This window comes from Dendrobates tinctorius, unplaced genomic scaffold, assembly GCF_039654945.1.
Source record: "Dendrobates tinctorius isolate UK_male_01 unplaced genomic scaffold, ASM3965494v1 ptg000224l, whole genome shotgun sequence".
NCBI lineage: Eukaryota > Metazoa > Chordata > Amphibia > Anura > Dendrobatidae > Dendrobates > Dendrobates tinctorius.
This window is the reverse complement of record NW_027361891.1, coordinates 8,332,423-8,352,854: the sequence shown is the minus strand read 5'-3', so window position 1 is coordinate 8,352,854 and position 20,432 is coordinate 8,332,423. Positions and strand designations below refer to the sequence as shown.

General features: G+C 40.5%; 1 long non-coding RNA gene across 1 annotated transcript in view; it reads left to right on the top strand.

Moving 5' to 3' along the window:
• Window positions 1-13,896, top strand: part of LOC141059203 (uncharacterized) — a 37,448-nt gene extending 23,552 nt beyond the window's left edge. Inside the window, exon 2 of the long non-coding RNA XR_012222400.1 lies at window positions 13,555-13,896. This is a non-coding gene — a long non-coding RNA (uncharacterized lncRNA). The remainder of the gene's footprint in view (window positions 1-13,554) is intronic.
• Window positions 13,897-20,432: the final 6,536 nt, after the last annotated feature.

Below are 20,432 nucleotides of genomic sequence, written 5' to 3'. Positions count from 1 at the left end.
CAAGAAGCGCTCAGCACCTCTGAGAACTCATCATGACTGTTGGAAAGCCATTTCACATGACTACCTGATAAAGCTACTTGAGAAAATGCCAAGGGCGTATAGAGCTGTCATCAGAGTAAAAAAGGGTAGTTTGAGGTATCTAAGATTTAACTTGGCCGTCCAATCTGGTGTAGGGGTGTGCTGAAGCTGTCAGTACTTTGATTAACAGCTTGGCCAGACAATCTGGTACAGGTGCGTGCTGAGCTGTCAGTGTGTGATTGACAGCTCGACTATCCAAACTGAGACTGCGAGGCATCGGCTGTCTCCAAGTGTTCATTACTCCAGGTAATTGCCATACTACTTAACTGAGCTGTGTCTCCTAGAACTCTGCCAGACCTATATTCAGTTTGTGAGGTTTGTTCTCCTATGCGTTGAGTTCTGTATGCTTGATCTGTTACCTGACCTTGGACTTTGTTCTGACCATCCACCTGTTTAACCTCTTCAGTTCTGATCTGATATCCTCCTGGTACTCTGACCTCAGAACTTTACCTGACTACGCTTTTGTCTCTGCCTTCTGTTCATGATGTACCCTCCTGGCTTCTGACCTTGACTCCTTGACCATTCTGACTCAAGGCTTGGCCATGAGAAGTGACTAGCGTCACAAAACATTTTAGTTTGTTTTGCACTTGTTTCTCTTTGTGTTCCTTTGTGGTTTTGTAGCCTTCACTGTAAATCTACATTGTGCACATTCAAATAAGAACAAATAAAACCTTTGCACGAACAGGTTGTGTCCAAACTTTTGACTAGCACTGTACATTATATCTGAAGATCCATCTAAACATCACATGGATATAAGACCAGAGAAAAATCCACAAAATGTAACTTACCAATAGAAAGTATTTTAACCAAACATGCCAGCCTTCTATTGTTCATATCTCCCTGATGTCACTATAATATCTCCCTTAAGGAAACTACTCAACAAGACCTTTGAAGGCATCCTGTGATATTCATCATTAAGAAGTTTACAAATGCTTGGTAGGATTGAGATCTGCAGAACATTACATAGATAATCACACTGCCGATCTTAAAACATCATCACACTGCCATTGTGGGTCTTTTCAGAAGTGTACAAGGGTGGACCCTGTGACCAGTGTTCGGCTGCACAGCATTATGAACAGCAAACTACAGTAGTTCTGTGGGATTGGGCCAGATAGCCAAGCCGTCACTCCCCATGCACATCAATGAATGTTGGGAGCTAATGACTCAGTTGTGTGTTTAATGGTTGTCCTTCCTCTGAGACACTATGGATGTATAGCACCTGTTTTTTTGCAAATTGTCTGTGAAATTATGGATGGTTGGCAACCTAAGACATGGATCTCTAATATTAAGTCACTTCTGTTTCTTCAAATCTCATATTTTCCCTTGCCTGGAAGAGTACACCAAATTTTAAAATGGAAAATGAAGGCTTTCCTAGCAATACAATTCACCGCCATCTGTATCTGCATTTCTCCTAAGGGCAGGTTCAGAACTAGGAAGTGGTAACAGCATACTTCAGAAGATGTCTCCACTCTTAAATTTCTTTTGAATTTTATAAAGGATTCCCGTTTGCTACATTACAAATGCGATACATAATTGTGACATACTAAAAAATCCATAGACCGTTTACAATCCACATAGCAATTGCATGGCCATATATTGGCACAATAGGGAATCACTCGCTCTCGAAAGCATTAGGCCTTAGGTAGCATTTACACAGACAATACAGCTTTAGTCCAAATGTGCAGTTTTTATTGCTTCCCACAGGTTGCACAGCATCAATACAACAAAATCATAAATATAAATTCCTAGACTTGTCTAGACGCTAACGAACCCTAACTACTTCAGACATGGCTGAGCTAGCCCCAGTTCAGTCATGCAAAACTGCTATCGTCCATAGTAAGCACTGATACTTGCAGTTTGGTACACACAGCATATGTAGACTCTTCTCAGAGAGATTCTAGCTTGTTTCTCTCTTCAATTTCCAGACACATCCAGTCTGCTCAGCCTCCCCAGCAAACTGACTTAGATGCACATGCAGAGCTACGACTGAACCCTAGCCTACCTGGCATTGCTACAACACATATAGTATAAACATCTCCTGAAATGTACTTCAAAAAGTATTTCCCTATCCCAGCCCCGATGTTCTTAGAGATATATCAAGCACAGCAAAATAATGCAGTAAGCCTTCAGCTTGAATAATAGATATTATTTTTATATACTCACGGTCAACATTAAAATGCTCGTTTCATAAAAATACACATATTCCTTATACACTCTAGACTTCATTCCAACCCTGGGTTTCGCCTTCGCAATTTATTCCAGGGCATGTCTAGTGTTTCTTGTGACATATTATCAAATAAACGTCCACAAAATCACATGTCCTAATATCACATTTTAAAGCACCACTCCAATGTTTTTTTTTTATTTTACAGCTGAAGTGGTGCCAATAATCTAAGTTCCTTGACCCTAGTGTCATACTTCTCAGCAGTTGTCGTCATCTGTTATCAGCGCCGCTTTTCTGCAGGTTGTGACCTACCTGATCGTTCCAGGGTTTGCTGGGTTAGCAGAAAGTTTCCACTGATACAAATAAAAAAATCTCACTGGTGTCTCCATTCAGAGGTTTAAATATGCTCTCTGCTTAATGGCTATTTATTGTGTAATTAGTTTATTTCTAAATTAAAAAATACCAATTTTATATTATCAAAAATAAGTTAGAGACTTTAGTTGATATATCAAATATGGGTTGGCTACCATTTTGGTTACCTCTCCCTCTCAATTATGCATTTGACTTTTCGTGGGCAGAATCTCATCACTCTGCACTTGTGCTCCAAGGGCAGCAAATAAAAATTTAAATGATTTAGAAATTCTGACCTTTATTTTTAAAACTAATCTAAATTACACTTTTATTACCTACAGCAAGTATTAAGAAGGGCAGAATGGACCAGATGTCACTGAGCTGTCTGTAGTGTGCAAGCAAACACTGGCTCCCTGGCAGGAAATGATAGCTTTATACACTGCACACAGTCATCCAATATGAATGCACTTGTAATTTTCAATGTAGCCACAAATAAATCTTTAATTTTCACCCATGGAATCTGAGTGATTCATTTAGCTGGTCCAGTAGAAGAATTTTCCCATTTTATTTCAGGTCTAATAAATTTATAAAGAAAACTGACATTAGAATCTGTTCAAGCTTGTTACAAAGTAAATTCACAAAATGATTTTTAGTATCCCTATCAATATAATTTGGTTGTGGTTTGTTAAAATTGGACATTTTTAAGATGCCTTTCTATATGATAGAATCATTCCTTTGTTATCTAGGATATCATAGATATGCATGCAACCCTACAGTATAACAGCTTTTAAAAAAAGATTATTTCCTCACTACAAATAATGTGGTTTACATTCAGTGACAAAAAATGTCTAATTGGTGGAGAAAGGTTGAACCTGATGAACCGGAGTCTTTTGTCGACCTATATAACTATGGTATGCAATTTTGGCTGTCACCGCTACATCAGGTTGCACACACGTGCTTTCCATCTCAGCTCTGCTAACCTGGATTTTGGCTGTTACAACCACATCAGGCAGCATCATGCATTTCATCCCTTTCCTTAGCACTTTTCTCCTCTCAAGGACACACTCAAAATCATGGCAATTCCCTTCCCTATCTACTTTACAGGCAGTCTCCTATGTCTGAGAAGCTCAAAGGGGTGATCGCCCTCCTCACCCTGGAGCAGAACACAATTCAAATAGTTTTCACAGTTTATTTGCTAGTCAATAGTCAGTAACATGAGGTGTTCACTACTGATGCAGGTCCTATACAGCTGTCACGGAATGAAGGCAAGTAAGCCTATAGCCATCCACTAAACAACCTTTTTCTGTCACTCACACACTGCCCAATCTCCCACAGTCTCATGGAAAATAGACATTACCTCATAATCCTCTGAAACATTTGCATAACTCAACATTCCCCACAGTACACACAGAGAATGTTTAGCTGGAAATGACTTGACAAAACATAGACAAGTACACTAAACATACACCCATGTGAGATCATCAATGGCATATAGGAGACAAGTGCAAAGTCATAGTAACCAACAAACCGTAATACTATTAAGAGCCTAAATGGCAATGGGGTGAATAGAATCTACTTTCCCCCTCTAAAATGATCTTTTCAGCAGACCTCTTTGTATAAGAGGACACAGAAAAACAGAGAGAGGGAGGGGGTTAAGGACAAATTTGATAGATGCTTTTGTTATGCTGTAGTCCAGAGGAAGTTAGCCCTAGAGGGGAGACTATCCTATCTACAATGGAAAGCAAGATCTGGACTAGTAGTCAGACTGGGATCACATGTTCCACCTGCCCATAATGAACGAATTCAAAAATTATGGATTCAAGAAACCTAAGATGAGACACATCACAATTCAGTAGTAGTAAGATAGGTTAAAAAATTTTTTTGTAAACATTAATTAATATTGAGTCTTCTTTTAAAACGTCAATGCATTATTAAACTGACACACGACTTTTTTAAAGAATGTTTTTATTAACATTTTTCTGATTCCAAAAACACATAACATACAGTATATAATCAAAGGAAAGGGAGTAATAAATGGTTGATTTTACTAAAGAAAAACTGTTCTATATACTGTATAACCTTTATGATATAAGTCAAAGTAATATAAATTACTGTGCAATAGGTTAATGAACCATAAAGTACACTTTAACAGTGACATCAAGTGAGTCCCAACAACAATTGGCCATGTTTCCGCTTCTCTCTCATCAAGGAGAATTATAGAGGAAGTAGTAGTAGAGAATATAGTAATTGAGGAACTCATTCTCGTGGTGTGTGGCTTTGTATCTCCATGTCCCACACATAACCTGTAATGTAAAACGAAGATAACATTATCAGAGGATGTCCCATCAACAGCCTTTGTTGAAACCATGTGTTTTTCCAAAACTATGTTGCAAGCAGTGTTGGACTGGGGGGCCAAGGTCCCACCACAAACCAACTCTATGGACCCTCAACTACATGCAAATGTCACATTAGCCTCAATCCCCATTTTTATATAACAATGAACTTGTTACATTGTTTAACGAATAAGATGCTACCTTTGTCTGTACATAGTGATTCAAGTATATTGTGCCAAATACTGTTCATAAAAGAGGGTGATGGCCTAATCTTGCACAGGGGCCCACTGGAGGATTCTCCTTGTAACATCACTGCCTGAACCTGTACCTATCCATAAAAGCTGCAGTATCTGAACGAGTGCCTATCTCTAATCTGTTGTCTCTGTGATACATTAAAGTTTAGTGAGTACACTTGCTATTTCATTGTAAGTAGGAGAGAGGAGTATGCAAGCTTCCACAGGATCCAGAGTGAAACCACATAGGTTGAGCCAAGTCATAGGAGCTTGCGGGTGCACATGAAAGCTGTAAAGCACAGCATTTCAACGAAATAAAAAAGGCGTGCAGCACACCACAAAATAAAAATGAAAAAAACATTTTATTCGGCAATCAAGCCATGGTTAAAAAATACTCTTGACTATAAGAACAACAAGGTGTACAGTATTACTGGAACAAGGCACCATTATATAAATCCATTTTGAAGGAAAAATCCTTTTACCGTGAAAATATACACGGGCATAATAAATCTGTCATTTTCCTCTTCTGAGTTTCATAGCTCAGGAATGGATTCTGATAATTCCATGGGTGGACAAGCTGTATACTATGAGTTATTTTTATATGGTTTCAATCAGTTTAATATAATATACACTGAGATGAGGTAAGCAAAAGGTCACTGAAACTTACTTAAGATAAAGGAATGTAAATTACTGGTCATTTGTTTATCCATCAACAAAGGACCATTGATATTCAAGGCAACTACCCTAATTAGATTGGGTGTGTTAACTTTCCCAAGGATGTTATCTTGTGCTCTGAAGCCCCTCCTCCAGCTGTATTTCTGCCATGTGGCACACATGAGGCCCCCTCTAGCTTCCTGTATTATATACTGGTTAAAACAGGTATTGAGGGGATGTGTTTATAGCCAATGCACAATAGACTTGTGACATCATTCCCCACATGGTGGGGCTGGACACACCTTTTAGCTGGACATTTAAAAGAACCAGGACACATGTGCTGAGTCTCTTTTGGCTCCTGGAGGATGACTGGTTGACGTCTATCTGAATAATGTAACGTATGAATAATGCTTGTTTCTGATTAATGCATATGTATTTATAGTTTTATACTGTTTATTATTTGATCTTATCACTTATTAATTAAATCAATTTAGTAAATTCAATTCTTGTGTGAGCATTTTCTTATTCATCACAATCCATTGGAACCCTTACAATACTCAAGCTAATCGTCCAATTAAATCCAGACAATTGTCCTCAACACGGGCAAAAAACACAGGAGATGCAGGAGAGGAGGTAGAAGGAAGAAACCATTTCAGATGGAAATGTTATACAGTCAGAAACATACGTATGAGGAATTCGATTTTTCTTCAAATGTGATAGTATTGCCTCCGGTCAACTTGTCTCAGGATCAGTTGAATGTGTTACAGAAAGGTCTCAATTTTGTGCCAACCAGAAGATTTGATTTATTTCAAACTATAAAAGATGTAAATAAATTTACTAGGATATTGACTGTTAAAAGACATTTTTTTTCTGAAGACACCACTTTACCGTTTGGGAAATCATTGCATCCAGATGCTATGGACGATTTAACAACATTTTTTCCTTTAGCGTAGAAAAGGCTATATCCGAATTATCATCTTTACAGGATCATAGATATGATCCACTTGCCATTTCTGACAAAGATATAATTGTAACACCTAAGAATTCATCATATTATCCCCTCCAATCCAGAGCTGCTTCTTTGGATATATTTCAATCATTAGAATCATAGAATCGTAGAGTTGGAAGGGACATCCTGGGCCATCTGGTCCAACCCCCTGCTCAAAGCAGGATTCGCTAAATCATCCCAGTCAGATGTCTGACCAGCCTCTGTTTGAAGACTTCCATTGAAGGAGAACTCACCACTTCTCGTGGCAGCTTGTTCCACTCATTGATCACTCTAACTGTCAAAAAGTTTTTTCTAATATCTAATCTGTGTCTCCTCCCATTCAGTTTCATCCCATTGCTTCTAGTCCTTCCTTGTGCAAATGAGAATAATGATGATCCTTCTACAATGTGACAGCCCTTTAGATATTTGTAGACAGCTATTAAGTCTCCTCTCAGTCTTCTCTTTTGCAAACTAAACAATCCCAAATCCTGCAACCTTTCCTCATAAGACAGGGTTTGCAGGCCTGTCACCATTCTGGTTACTCTTTTATGAACTTGCTCCAGTTTGTTGATGTCTTTTTTAAAATGTGGTGCCCAAAACTGGACACAATATTCCAGATGAGGTCTGACCAAAGAGGAGTAGAGGGAAATAATGACTTCACGTGATCTAGACTGTATGCTTCTGTTAATACATCCTAGAATTGCATTTGCCTTTTTTGCTGCTGCATCACACTGTTGACTCATATTCAGTCTGTGATCTATTAGTATACCCAAGTCTTTTTCACATGTGCTGTTGCTTAGCCCTATTCCTTCCATTCTATATATGCTTTTTCATTTTTATTGCCCAGATGTAGTACTTTGCATTTTTCCCTGTTAAAAACCATTCTGTTAGTTGCTGCCCACTTCTCCAGTTTTTTTATATCTTTTTGAATCCTCTCTCTCTTCTCAAGTATTAGCTATCCCTCCTAGCTTTGTGTCAGCAAATTTAATCAGTTTACCCTCAATTCCTTCATCTAAATCGTTGATAAAGATGTTGAACAATACAGGGCCCAGGACAGAGCCCTGTGGTACCCCACTTGAGACATTCTTCCGACTGGAAGTGCAGCCATTTACGACCACTCTTTGAGTCCGATCACTAAGCCAGTTATGAATCCACCTAGCAGTTGCATTGTCCATTCCATACTTAGTCATTTTTTCAATAAGGATTGTATGAGATACTTTGTCAAATGCTTTGCTGAAGTCAAGATATACTATATCTACAGCATTTCCTTGATCCACCCAATCAGTGATTACGTCATAGAAGGAAATTAAGTTAGTCTGACATGACTTATTAGTTACAAACCCATGCTGACTCTGCTTAATCACTTCATTCTTATCCAGGTACTGACATACATGTTGTTTAATAATTTGTTCAAAGATCTTTCCTGGTATAGAAGTCAGACTCACCGGCCTATAGTTGCCTGGGTCCACCTTCTTCCCCTTTTTGAAGATAGGAACAACATTTGCTCTTCTCCAGTCTTCTGGGACTTCTCCTGTTCTCCAAGAATTTTCAAAGATTATGGAGAGGGGTTCAAAAATTTCTTCTGCTATCTCCTTCAGTACTCTGGGGTGTAATTCATCTGGACCTGGAGACTTGAATTCATTTAGGTTAGCTAAGTGTTTCCTCACTATCTTTCTGTTTATAGTTATCCAGGATTCTTCTATTCCCTTAATAGGACAGTGAAGAACAGTTGATGTTACATTTCCTTTCTGAGAGAAAACAGATGCAAAATAGGAATTTAAAAGTTTGGCCTTCTCAACATCCTGTCTTACCATTTCATCATTTTCATCCTGTAAAAATCCTATAGCATCTTTGACTTTTCTTTTACTTTTGACATATCCCCAAAATCCTTTATTATTGCTTTTGACATCTCTTGCAAGCCTCAATTCATTGTCAGCTTTAGATAATCTGAATTGTGCCCTGCAGGTTCTGCAGACAGCATTATATTCTTCTTCAGATATGCCTCCCTCTTTCCATTTTATAAACATTTTTTTCTTCCTTTTTAGCATGTGCTTAAGTTCTGTGTTCATCCATCCTGGCTTCCTTAAATGCTTCCTATTCTTCCCTCTTTTCGGAATTGTTAACCATTGTGCTATGAGAATTTCATTTTTCAAGATTTCCCATCCTTCCTGGACATTTTTGTCTTTAAGGATCCAGCCATTGGATCCCTCCAATTCTCTTTCTGAATCCCTTAAAATCTGCCTTTCTGAAATCTAACCTTGACGTCTGAGTCTTCACAGGTCTTCCTCCTCTAGTTATCCAAAATTCTAAAATAGCATGGTCGCTACCGCCTAGGGTCCCAGCCACTTTTACCTCCTCAATGATTTCCTCCCTGTTTATAAGGATTAGATCCAAGGTAGCAGTTCCCCTTGTTTTCTCCCCTACCTTTTGGAAGATAAAGTTGTCAGCAAGAAAGGATAAGAATTTCCTTGACCTGTTAGTTTTGCCTGAGAGAGATTCCCAACAAATGTCTGGATAGTTGAAATCTCCCATGACAACTATGTCATATTTTTTGGAGAACGTGGCCATTTGATGCATAAAGAGTTCATCCATATCTTCAGCTTGCACAGGCGGCCTGTAGTAAATGCCTACAATGGTGTCCTTTCCATTGTTCTGTCCTTGTATTCTTACCCAAACAGTTTCCACAGAACTCCCAGTCACTGAAGCTTCAATCTCTGTGCAGATATACGTGTTTCTAACATACAATGCGACACCTCCTCCTCGTTTATCAAGTCTGTTTCTTGCAAATAAGTTGTATCCTTCTAGTCTTGTATTCCAATCATGTGTATTGTCCCACCAAGTTTCAGTGATTCCAGTGACATCATATTTCTTTTCCTGTGTTAGTAGTTCCAGTTCTCCTTGTTTGATGCCCATGCTTTGTGCATTAGTATAGAAACATTTTAGTTTGTGATTGGTTTCTCTTTCTCCAATATTTTTATTAATTAGATTCTTTTGTCTTTGTTCTTCCTTTCCACTTCTAATAGCAGAGTTCTCAATAGCATTTGACAGGTGTATGGCTTTTTCTGGTCTTTTGCTTCCCTTCCCATGTTGTTCTAGTTTAAAGCTCTCCTTACAAGTGTAGCAAGGCGACTTCCAAATACATGTTTTCCAGTCTTCGTAAGGTGCACCCCATCTCTAGCAAGTAGTCCATCGTAAAGGTAATTCACTCCGTTATACATACTGTAAATCCAAATCGTTGCTGACGGCACCATCGACGTAGCCAGTTGTTCACCTGCAGAATCTTATTCCACCTCCTTGTTCCATGGCCTTCCACTGGGAGGATGGAAGAGAAGACCACCTGCGCTCCCAGTTCTTTCACTTTCTTGCCTAAGTCTTCAAAGTCTCTGCAGATGGTTTCCAGGTCGTTTCTTGTGGTGTCATTTGTCCCCACATGTAGTAGCAGGAATGGGTAGTCATCTGTAGGTCTGAAGAGTCCTGATATCTTGTCAGACACATCTTTAATTTTTGCACCTGGAAGACAGCACATTTCTCTTGAAGTTATATCCGGTCTGCAGATAGCGGCCTCTGTTCCTCTCAACAGGGAATACCCCATGACACCACTCTCCGTTTCTTCTTCACAACATTTTTCTTTCTCCATCCAGGAGGACTCTGAAGGCGTACAAGGTTGTTGTTTGTGGACAAAGTCTTATCCTGATGTATTTCTTCATCATTTTCCTGCGTGAGAGCCTGGTACTGGTTCCTGAGAAGTATGGGTGCTGACTGCCTCCTGATCCTCCTGCTTCTCTGGGTCACATGTCTCCATTCCTCTGTTTCTTCAGGTGCACTTCGAATTTCTTCTCTTTCTGTAACATGAAGAGATAATTCTGCTCTGTCTAAGAACTCTTCACCTTCCTTAATGATCTTCAACGTAGCTAACCTCTCTTCGAGATTTTGCAACTTTTCCTCCAACAGTTGAGAAAGAATTGAAGATATTGACCAGGAAACAAAACGGGCTGATCGTTCCTGCAATTTGTCTGCCAGTCAATCTTTGGCTGTCCGTCAATTGCAGAAGAATTCCAATATTGTAATTAGACAGTCAGATAAAGGGGGATGTACGGTTGTAATGGATACTCATTTATATGTTAGTCTGGCTCATACCATTTTACATGATTCAACCATCTATTTGCCACTGAAATCTGACCCCACTTTGTCATATAAATTGGAACTTTTTTCTATGATTCAGGAGGGAATATCGTTGGGTGTTTTGGATTCTAAAATTGGCAAGTGGTTAATTCCGGACCATCCCATAGAATCCAGTTTTCATGGCCTCCCCAAGACCCACAAGAATGTTTTTCCCCCTCCATTGCGGTCCATTATTTCCAGTATAGGATCGCTAAATGAGAATTTTAGCTCGTGGGTCAATGATCATTTATATCCTTTAATCTCCAGAATTCATGGATATTTAAAGGATTCTTCCACTGTTGTTAAGTCTTTGGAAGATGTATACTGGGATAATAATTTGAATTTTTTTACATGTGATGTTGTTAACTTGTACTCTTCTATTCCTCATTCTTTGGGAATCAAAGCCATTAATCACCATTTAAATTGCTATAGCAATTATTCTGATGAACTGAAACAGTTCATTATCAGGTCACTCACGTATTTACTCAAACACAAAAATTTTTTATGTTTGACAGTTCTTATTTTTTGCAGGTGCTTGGCGCACCGATGGGTTCTAATTTTTCTCCATCTCTCGCAATCCTTTACATGGCTTGGTGGGAGGAACTATTTCTTTTTTCTGATATTAACCCTTTTTCACAAGCTATTTTTTGGTTTGGTAGATACATGGACGACCTGATCTTCATCTGGCAAGGTTCTCCTTCAAGATTGCAGGATTTTCATTATTTCTTGAATCGTAATGATTTAAATTTATCTTTTACCTCCAGCGGATTCGGTACTCAAATTTCTTTTCTTGACATTCTGTTGACTGGTGATGCCATTACACATAAAATTCACACTTCAGTTTACAGAAAAGATGTTGCTGGCAATTTTCTATTATTGTCATCTCATGCTAAGCACACCATTAAATCGATCCCATATGGTGAATTTAAAAAGAATAAGTTATGTTCTGATCGTGATTCTTTTATGAAGTCGAGAGTACAATTGTTTTCCAACGTCTTTTGAATAGAGGTTATAATCAACATGACATCAATATTGCTTTTAATAAGGTTTCAAAAGAGCCCCGATTTAGATCTTTCTGGAAATAAATCTTCCTTGTCTAATAGGTATTCTCCTTTAGTGTTTTAAACTTCTTTTAGCCCTCAGTTTAAGGCTATGTGCACACATAGCGGAACTCTCGCGAAGTTACCGTGAGAATTCCGGAATTCCATTCCTCGGGAAAATCGCATTTTAAATTCCCACGATTTTCCTGTGGAAAAACTAGCGATTTGCAAGCGTAATTAGCTTGCAGAATGCTAGCGTTTTCCAAGCGATCTGTAGCATCGCTTGGAGAACTGATTGACAGGCTGGTCACACTTGTCAAACATAGTGTTTGACGAGTGTGACCAACTTTTTACTATTGTGGCCGCATGCGGCATCCATAGTAAAAGATATAATGTTAAAAATAATAAAAAAAATTAAAAATGGTGTTATATTCATCTTCCGGCGTCCCACGCAGCCTTCCCAGGCCTCAGCGATGCTCCTGTTCCCAGTAATGCCTTGCGAGACCTTGGATGACGTCACGGTCTCACGATAATGTAGCGGTCTCGCGAGGAATAGGGACCGCTACATTATCGCGAGACCGCAACGTCATCCAAGGTCTCGCAAGGCATTACTGGGAATGGAAGCATCGCTGAGGCCCGGGAAGGCTGCACGGGATGCCGGAAGGTGAATATAACACCATTTTTTATTTTTCATTCTATTTTTTTCAGGGATATGGTACCCACAGCCTGGAGGACAGTCTCCTCTCCTCCGGACCGTGGGTACGATCCGCAAATGTTCTGCTTACTTTTCGCATGGTGGGCACAGCCACATGCGGGAAGTAAGCAGAACAATGCAATCCTATGGGTGCGGGATCGCCGCGATTCCGCAAAATAATGAGCATGCTGCGTATTTTTCCGCGATGCGATTTCGCTGCGGGAAAATCCGCAGCATTAGCACAGCATTGCGGAATCCCATAGGATTGCATGGAATGCTGTTTTTTTTACGTCTTTGCGGCAAAATTGCGCGTTAAAAAACGCCGCAAAAATGCAAAAAAAGGGACGTGTGAACGCAGCCTAACTGTATTAAAAATATAGTAAAAAAATATCTTCCTATTGTCAATCAGGATGAGAAGTTGCACAAAATTGTTGCTGATGGCTGTAATTTTGTTGCTAGAAGAGGAAATAGTTTGGGTAATGCGTTATCACCAAGTCAGACTCTGGAACGTGGTTGTCTGCGAAAAGTTTTTTTTAGATGCTGTAATAATCGATACAATGTTTGCACTTCTGCCATTGATAAAACTAAATTTGTTAGTTCTTTTTCAGGGTTCTCTGCAGCTATTACCTTTTTCTTGAATTGTGATACACAATACGTAATATATTGTATTTGCTGTGTGCCATGCCAAATGCAGTATAATGGTTGTGCTACAAGAAAAATTAAAAAACGCATCGCTGAACACATTACTAACATACATAATAAGAATGCTCCTTATTCTGGCACGTCAAAGCATTTTGTTAATGTTCACCTTGGAGATGTTGCTAATTTTTCTTTTTATGCTTTTGAAAAAATTCACAGTCCCATACGGGGTGGAAATAAACAGAAAATGTTAACTACAAGAGAGGCTTACTGGATTCTGAAATTGGACACAAGATTCCCAAAAGGAATGAATTCAAGAAACGATTTGTTTTATATTTATTGAAGGTGTTTCTCAAATTGTTGTGTTTTCACGTGGTCATGCATAATTTAGTAATTGCTAGCTAATTTTGATTGGTTGTTTGTTACTATTTATTGTGACCATTGTTTTTTCAGTGTATCCTATGAGTAAGGGTGCGTTTTTTTTGCACCTGAAACACGTCAGGTTTCTTCATGTCTTTTATCCATGGCTTGATTGCCAAATAAAGTGTTTTTTCATTTTTATTTTGTGGCGTGCCGCACTCCTTTTTTATTTCATAACAAGTACCCTGTGTGAATTTGTTCCAGTTTGTTTTGTCCGTTACCTATCCTTGTATGCACCTTGTGTGAACCTGACCCTGTCTACTCCTGGTGAACAGTGTCCTGTCTTGCCTGTTCGCGGTTCCCTGTCTGTCCGCATCTGCAGTTCTCTGTCTGTCCGCGTCTGTGGTTCCCTGTCTGCCCACATCTGCGGCTCCCTGTCAGTCCGCACTTGCGATTCAGTACACCCTTGCCATAGACCCAGTTCTCCCTGAAGCCGCTCCTGTCTGTCCTGTCTGTACTGGGCCCTACACCTGCCTTTCTGTATAGCAGTCGTGACTGCCAGCACCTTCATATTTCATTGAGAGCTTAGCTGCCGTATGACAGAAGTTTGTCCTGGTGTAGCACCTGATCACGCCTCCCTGAGCTCTCCTTGAATAAAGACACCATCAGTTACCGTGCATCCGGGGTCAGTCTTGGGGAGGCACATAGTCACGCCCCTCCAAGCTCTACTCAGTCCACAAGCACAGTGGGACAACGATCCACGCTCGTGCCTCACAGTCCGGGCACCAGTGTAGCACTTCTGTCTCCTGTTCTCCTGTGGGCCAGTCCAAGCCACCTTGAAAGGATTTACAAATGTAGGAAGGTAAAAGTTCTATAAAACTCTCCCAAATGTCAAAAAGAAAGTTTGAACTCTTTGTTCCATTTGAAGAAACGCTTCCACCCAATCCATCCTCATCAAAAAGGCTATGGAGGGGGTTGCAGACTAAGCTATGTGTGAAGAATTGTTTCGGATCCTACAGATGCTACCTTGTGTAAAAGTTTCCTAACACTTGGATTGCATCGATATATTTCAGCATTGAGATATCCAAAAATTGCCCATGTAGGACCAAAGGTGGGCAAAACTGGTAAGGTGATTAGATACAAAAGCATGGATTTTTGTCCCAAAAAATTGTATATCTGAGCAAGACCACATGCAATGGTACAGGTCAGCCTGGGGGGGCATTACATTTGAAACAATTTGATGTAGGAAAAATACCCATCTTGTGTCCTCTAATGGGGTTAATATACAGCTCTGACAAAATTTAAGAGACCACTGCAAAATTTTCAGTTTGTCTGATTTTTCTCTTTAATAATAATACATTTTATAATAATAAATTTTATTTCTATAGCGCCGACATATTCCGCAGCACTTTACATTTCGGAGGGGATTTGTACAGACAATAGACATTACAGCATAACAATAATCACATAGATTATAACAAATGCCAAGAGGAATGAGGGCCCTGCTCGCAAGCTTACAATCTATGAGGAAAAAAAAGGGGAGACACGAAAGGTGGGTGGTAACAGTTGCCCTGATTGTATGGACCAGCCATAATGTTAAGTGTGTATCAGTGCAGACACAGAGGGCTAATGGATGCATAAAGCATGTGGGAACATGATGCGGGGAACCTGGTTATGGTAAAACTTTTGGCTGTGCTACTCAGGGATAGATTAGGTTAATATGTTGAGGCGATAGGCCAGTCTGAATAAATGCGTTTTCAGGTCACGCTTAAAATTGTGGGGATTGGGGACTAATCGTATTGACCTGGGAAGTGCATTCCAAAGAATTGGCGCAGCACGTGTAAAGTCTTGGAGACAGGAGTGGGAGGTTCTGATTATTGAGGATGCTAACCTCAGGTCATCAGCAGAACGGAGGGCGCGGGTAGGGTGGTATACTGAAACAAGGGAGGAGATGTAGGGTGGTGCTGAGCCATGGAGGGCTTTGTGGGTGACGGTAATAAGTTTATACTGAATTTTGGAGTGGATGGGTAGCCAGTGTAATGAATGGCACAAGGTAGAGGCATCAGTGTAACAACTGATGAGGAATATGATCTTGGCTGCAGCATTCAAGACAGATTGGATAGGGGAGAGTTTGGTAAGAGGGAGACCGATTAGAAGAGAGTTACAATAGTCGAGACGAGAATGAATAAGAGAAACAGTAAGAGTTTTTGCAGACTCAAAAGTAAGAAAAGGTCGAATTCTAGAAATGTTTTTTTTTTTTTGTAATTCTTTATTTTATTAATAAAGAGAGATTACAGCAATACAGAAGCAAAACATGTTCAAATTTTGAGGTACAAGTCTGTATGTAGAATTACAGAGCATTAATTATACAGTTTTACTCTTTTCAAAACAATATAACACTTAACGAGGTAAATAACCTAGCTAAAACTAACCCATTACATAGGCAGGTATCCTTGATGCTCTAGGGCATACTTTACAAAGAAAAACAAGCTCTTGAGGTTCTCCGATAAAAATATTAGTGAAGAGGCCCGATGAACCGCCCCCACCAGAATGTCGCCTCAGCCGATACGACGCTCTCTCATGCACATCTGTTGCAATTATGACCTTAGATAGTTTGAAGAAATTGGCTCAGTGGCCCCCAGGGCTCAATCACTCCTCGCTACTTACTCGGCCGCCGTGGCACCCCCCAGCCTCCCCGCAGTGACCTGGAAATGTATCCAAGGTGCCCAGGTTTTCTTAAATTTCTCATGAGATGACGAGTCCCAACTCGTGAGCTCCTCGAGTCTAAACAAATCTCTTATTTTACGTTTCCACTCTGTCAGAGTCGGGGAGGTTTGCTGTTTCCACCTAAGGGCGATCAATTGTTTTGCCGCTCCCAGCATCAATGGCGCTAGCTCATGCTTCTTAGGTTGGAATTTTCTGAAGGTAAGGATAAGAGTGCCTCCGCCGCAGTCAGGTCTGCCTTAAGTATGCTAAGGTTCTTCATAAACCCCATGACATCTGACCAGAATTGAGCGAGAGTAGGACAGAACCAAAAAATGTGAGACAGGTTACCCCGCGACTCCCCACACCTCCAACACAGAGGGGAGCTAATCAGTCCCAAATGATGCAGTTTTTCTGGTGTGTAGTACCATCGCGATAGTAACTTATAAGCCGACTCTTGAAATAGAACACAACGGGAGAAGCCATGAGAAGCAGCACAGATCTTTTGTTTGTCCAGTGGGGATAAAGAAATATTTAGTTCCACTTCCCACGAATGTAGGAAAGGTGGCTGGGAGGAGTTTTCCTCATCTATGAGATTGGAATAAAATTTTGATACCACTTTCGGGACATAATGGTTAACCTTCGTCAATATTTCCAACCAGAGCCATTTAGTGGGCAGCTGAGGAAGTGTTTTGATTTGACTCATAAAGTAAGTTACGTGTGAGAGTTGTAAATGGTTTATGGGACGTCTCCCCGCAGTCACTGGCCAGCCATTTGCGCATAGAATTTTCCCCTGTAATAGGTGAGAAATAGGTTTGTTTTGTAATGAGGACCAGAGTCCATACGGGTCTGTGAAATCTGGTATAAATATGTAAGGTATGAGCCCAATTGGAATTTTATCTAGGAAGTTGCAGTGGGGTGCTCTTATCGGTATCAATGTGCGTCTGGTGCGTAGGATGGCCAGAAGGATATCTCCCAGACCAGTTTTAGGTAGTGGGCAATCTGTCCACAAGAATTTTAGCGCATTCCTACCCATGAGCTGCATCTCTATATGTGCATGCTGTCCTTTTTCTGCCCATTTTATTAATTTCAACCAGTTTGCCAATAAGATAGCCTGATGATAAGCCGTGAAATTAGGTAGGCCAACTCCCCCTCTTCGCTTTGGGCGCGATAGGAGTCGCAAGGGCAACCTGGCCCTTTTGTTTCTCCAAACAAATTTCGCCATCAGGCGATCTAAAGCGTGTAAGAATGACTCAGGGAGTTCGATTGGGATCATACTCATCACATAGAATATTTTAGGGAACACGTATGACTTCATCACGTTTACCCTACCCAACCAGGACAAGAGAGGAACGTCGTATGTCTTTAAAAGAGTTTCAACATGTTTTAACAGGGGGGGGAGTTATACTGGAACAACGTACAGGGGTCGTTCGAGATATATATCCCAAGGTACTTAAGTGTATTGCGTTGCCATGTAAAAGGGCCAGGCTTTTCAGAATCTGAACATCCCTCTCCGTTGCCGTGATATTCAAAGCCTCAGATTTATCTAAGTTTATTTTAAAATTTGAGAGTTCTCCGAATAGGGAGAAGAGTTCCAGGACCCTAGGAACTGGAGTTCTCGGGTTAGATAAAAGTAATAAAAGGTCATCTGCGAAGGCAACCGCTTTCAATTCCAGCTGATTAATTTTAAACCCTTCAATGAATTCTAGAAATGTTTTTGAGGTGCAGATGACAAGAGTGAGCCAGTGATCGAATGTGGGGGGCAAAGGAAAGCTCGGAATCAAGTATGACCCCAAGAAAGAGGGCAAGTTGCTGGGGAGTAATAGTGGAGCCACACACAGAAATGGCAATGTCGGGTATAGGTACATTAGTAGAGGGAGGAAACACAAGGAGTTCAGTCTTTGACAGGTTCAGTTTCAGATATAGTGAGGACATGATGTTAGACACAGCATTTAGACAATCGCCGGTGTTTTCTAGAAAGGTTGGCGTGATGTCAGGAGAAGAAGCGTATAATTGGGTGTCATCAGCATAGAGATGGTACTGGAAACCAAATCTACTGATTGTTTGACCAATAGGGGCAGTGTACAAGGAGAAGAGGAGGGGGCCTAGGACTGATCCTTGAGGAACCCCAACAGTAAGTGGAAGGTGAGAGGAGGAGGAACCGGCAAAAGATACAGTAAAGGGGCGGTCAGAGAGATAGGAGGAGAACCAGGAGAGAACGGTGTCCTTGAGGCCAATGGAACGGAGCATAGTGAGGAGGAGCTGATGATCCACAGTGTCGAATGCTGCACAGAGATCCAAGAGAATTAGCATGGAGTAATGACCATTATATTTAGCTGTTAGTAGATCATTAGAGACTTTAGTGAGGGCAGTTTCAGTAGAGTGTAAGGAGCGGAAGCCGGATTGGAGAGGGTCGAGAAGAGAGTTATCAGAGAGATAGCGGATAAGACGGGAGTGGACCAGGCGTTCCAGGAGTTTTAGAGATGAAGGGAAGATTAGAGACAGGTCTATAGTTAGCGGCACAGTTTTGGTCGAGGGATGGTTTTTTAAGGTAAAGGTATATAGGTATATTTATAGGTATATTTTTGAGTAAAATGTAAGTTGCTCTTTTATTCTATAAACTACTGACAATATGTCTTCGAATTTCCAAGCAGGAAATTTTGTATTTATTTTCAGAAAATACGAAATGGTCAAAATAACAAAAAAATGCAGTGTTTGCAGACCTCAAATAATGGTAAGAAAACACGTTCATAATTAATAGAATCAATAATACTAATGTATTAACTCAGGAAGAGTTCAGAAATCAATATTTTGTGGAATAACCATGATTTCTAATCACAGCTTTCATGCGTCTTGGCATGCTTTCCACCAGTCTTTCACACTGCTTTTGGGTGACCTTATGCCACTCCTGGTACAAAAATTTAAGCAGTTCGTTTGATGGCTTGTGACTATCTATCTTCCTCTTGATTACATTCCAGTGGTTTTCAATGGGGTTCAGGTCTGGAGATTGGGCTGGCCATGACAGGGATTTGATGTGGTGGTCCTTCATCCACACATTAATTGCCCTAGCTGTGTGGCATGGTGCAATGTCCTGCTGGAAAAAACAGTCCTCAGATTTGGGGAACATTGCCTGAGCCGAAGGAATCAACTGTTTTTCAAGGAAAACCTTGTATGTGGCTTGATTCATACGTCTTTCACAAAGATTAACCTGCCCAATTCCAGTCATGCTGAAGCATCCTGAGATCATCACTGATCCTCCACCAAATTTCACAGTGGGTGCCAGACAATATGGCTTGTATGCCTCTCCAGGTCTCCATCTAACCATTAGACAACCAGGTGTTGGGCAAAGCTGAAAATTAAACTCATCAGAGAAGATTACCTTACTCCAGTCCTCTATGGTCTAATCCTTATGGTCTTTGGCAAATGGTCTTTATTCTAGCTTTACATGACTTGAGCCCTGCCTCTAGGAGCCTGTTACGAACTGTTCTTGCCATGCACTTCACCCCAGCTGCCATTTGCCATTCCTTTTGTAGGTCACTTGATGTCATCCTGCGGTTGCTGAGTGACATTCGAATAAGATGACTGCCATCCAGGTCAGTGAAGTCATTTTTGCCATTCTGTCCCCAATGTCTGCTGCTTGACCTTGTTGTAATGGACCGCCGTCTTGGAAATTTTAAGGATGGAGGCAACATGACGCTCACTGTATCCCTCTGCTAGAAAAGCCAGAACTGAACCCTTCTTTTCCTCACTCAAAACTTTTCTTTTCAACTCCTTTGGCAAGGTTAAAAGTTGTTTTTTCATTCCTATTACTTTTGAGATATTGCTAGCACTTGTTTTGCCATCCAGCTTGTCCTATTGCAAGAGGATTGTGAACACCACAGCAGGATTTTTTATACTTTCCTTTGCTAAATAATATTTGGTTCAGGTGATCACCTTGTAATGCTGCCGCAGTCCAGTATAGAGCAACCTCCACCAGGGGGTGCTGGTGAGGGAAGAGAGGTTACACACACACACAGCATAGCAACACTGAGCAG